Source organism: Lactuca serriola, chromosome 7 (genome assembly GCF_051521515.1).
Source record: "Lactuca serriola cultivar US96UC23 chromosome 7, Lser_US96UC23_V15, whole genome shotgun sequence".
Taxonomy (NCBI): domain Eukaryota; kingdom Viridiplantae; phylum Streptophyta; class Magnoliopsida; order Asterales; family Asteraceae; genus Lactuca; species Lactuca serriola.
In genome coordinates, this window is record NC_136414.1 from 182,983,160 (window position 1) to 182,986,122 (window position 2,963).

Sequence of the window (2,963 nt, forward strand, 5' to 3'; positions counted from 1 at the left end):
GTATTCATATCTTAAAATTCTCCCACACTTTTTGAAGATTTTTGGAACCATGAAATGTTTTTCCTTTGCATTCTAACAAACATGGAGGTTATTATGTATATTTCTTTCAATATATAATGGAACTTATATCGCTTCATAAAGAAGTTTGAACCCTGGGTACGTGCTAAAATATTGCGAGGAGGATTCCGTTAATTCTTTTGAAGTTCCCAAAAAAAATCTATTGTTAAGTGAACTGTTATTCATGTTTTTGATAGAAAAAGTCAAGAAGCAGAAAATGTTAACATGTTTTCTATGGTTTGGTTCGTTCTTTAGTTTTGACCGTCAGCAAAGGAGGATAATACGTCATCCATGTTTAACTTGATATGTGTTATGCCTAATTCTGTATGAGGGAACTCCAAATTCTAAAAGTAAAACGAGCATCACATTTTATGCTCTAATATTCTCTAATCCTCCAATCTTTAACAAGAATATTAATTCCCGAATTTAGAGACACCAGCAGAGCATCTCAAACAACGTTTTGTTAGGTAAAGATTTGCATGAAGTTTATTTCGGTTGTCGAGCCTGCTTTAGTGTATTAATAGTTATTTTGTGATAACTACAAAAAAGATGGGCATGTGAATATGCGATATACTCTTGCTCTCGTTTTTATCATTTTAGTGATTTAACTCTTAATTTATCTTATCCTACACAGTACATGTTGGATAATAGGGTCGTCTTCGATTTTATCCAATCCATATATATAGGTCTCTTTCATGCTGATCTCAAAACACAACGAAAATGACTTCTCCTAATTCCATCTTGGCAACTGCCCTTCTACTTTTACTCAGCTTTCAACTACTTTACACCATCTCTGAAGCTATTGTTCCTTCTGCAGACACCTTCAGTTATGTAAACGAAGGTGATTTTGGAGAATATATCGTCGAGTACGATGCAGATTATCGTACTCTCCCCCCTTTTAGTAACCCATTCCAGCTTTGTTTCTACAACACCACCCCTAACACATTCACTCTCGCTCTACGTATGGGTACTGTCCGATCGGAGTCGCTCATGCGTTGGGTTTGGGAAGCTAACCGGGGGAACCCAGTTGGTGAGAACGCCACCCTCACCTTCGGTACAGATGGAAACCTTGTCCTGGCGGATTCCGATGGCCGGATTGCCTGGCAAACAAATACCGCCAACAAGGGTGTGGTTGGTTTTCAGGTGCTCCCCACCGGTAACATGGTTCTTCATGATGGTACTGGCACTTTCATATGGCAAAGCTTCGATTCCCCAACTGATACTCTCTTGGTGGGTCAATCACTCCGAGCTGGTGGTGCCAGTAATCTGGTGAGCCGGGCTTCCGCCGAGAACAACATTGATGGACCATATAGCTTGGTGATGGAGCCTAAGCGGTTAGCCTTGTATTACAAGAGCGCTAACTCGCCTTACCCAATGCTATATTGGACGTCTGTGGAGTGGTTCACTGTTGATGTCGGTAGTGTGACCAATGGTAGTTTGATCAATTTAACTCTGACGTCGGTCCCAGATACCGATGAGGGTTTTCTCTATTACTTGACTTTTGATTATTACATCACAAATCCACTTTCCGGTTGGAATCGCAACATGGCCTTTTCACGATACAACAACACCTTATCGTATCTGCGACTAGGGATAGATGGCAACCTTAAATTCTACACGTATAATCCGAACGTGCAAGGTGTGTCCTGGGAACTGGTCTACACGTTTCTCGACCGGAACTCCATAGAAGGTGAGTGCCAATTGCCGGAACGATGTGAAAAGTTTGGGCTATGTGAGGATAACCAGTGTGTGGCATGCCCAACACCATTTGGACTAAGTGGGTGGAGCAAAGATTGTGAGGCTAGCAAGGTGACGTCTTGTCAAGCAAGTGACTTTGGCTACTTCAAGCTTGATGGGGTTGACCATTTTATGACCAAGTACACAACGGGAGATTGGGTATCGAATCAATGGGACTGCGAGAGCAAATGCACCAAGGACTGCAATTGCATGGGGTATTTCTACCACACCGCTGATTCCAGGTGCTGGATTGCATATGATTTGAAGACATTAACAAGGGTTGGAAACTCGACTCATTTCGCGTATATCAAAGCACCTTACAAGTTATCCCTAAATGGAATTCGTCTTTGAATCTACATGAACAGCTTTTGATTTGTTTCACCGTTTTAATTCTATGTTCAAGTTATAACGTGAATAAATAATATGTATGAATGATCGTAAAGGCCTAGACACCCCTCTGTCGGCATAGATAGGTATTTCCCTGTAACCATCAGCCAAATCCATATGAAATTACTTTCTCGCATCCGGATAATGACTTGAGAATCATAAGGGCATCGGGATAATGACTTGAGCATCAAACACGAAAAAAAATTAAGTGACTAAATGTAAAAAAAAATTGAAATTTCGCTATCCTTTAAGCGAGTATCTTGTAAATGGTTCTAAATGTTATTAAGAATGAGATACTAGAATCAACATTTTGAAACACAATAGAGACCACTTTAATCATATAGAAATTAAAGAAACAAAGATTGTGGTGGTTTCATACATATACTTAGGACAAAGGAAACATTTTTCATTCTACAAGGTGGAGATGGTCGTTGCAGATCTGTAAAGAAAAGAGAATATATGATAAATAAGCGTGAAGATAATGCAATGTTAAATTTGAATGAGGTTTTTCTCTTTACAAGGAGAGATGCTTTGATTAGAGAGTGTGGATGCATAACATCAAAGTCGTAGAGTACTACATGAGTAGTCTAAGTGCTAGTTACCTTTACATTATTTGTGTATTTTGCCTAGTTTTCCTTGTTTTTACTTTCAACTTGTTTCATCAATACTTTTCTTCCTAGTTATTACTTATATCTATCTTTTCTATTTGTATGTTGGTTTTATATGCACCTTCTAACCATGCTCTTTTTGATTTTCAATCTATATTTCATTTTATTGCTCAT

The 2,963-nt window shown here is 38.9% G+C and overlaps 1 pseudogene; it reads left to right on the forward strand.

The window, feature by feature from the left end:
* Positions 1–756: 756 nt before the first annotated feature.
* On the forward strand, positions 757–2,317 carry LOC145063003 (epidermis-specific secreted glycoprotein EP1 pseudogene; annotated as a pseudogene).
* Positions 2,318–2,963: the final 646 nt, after the last annotated feature.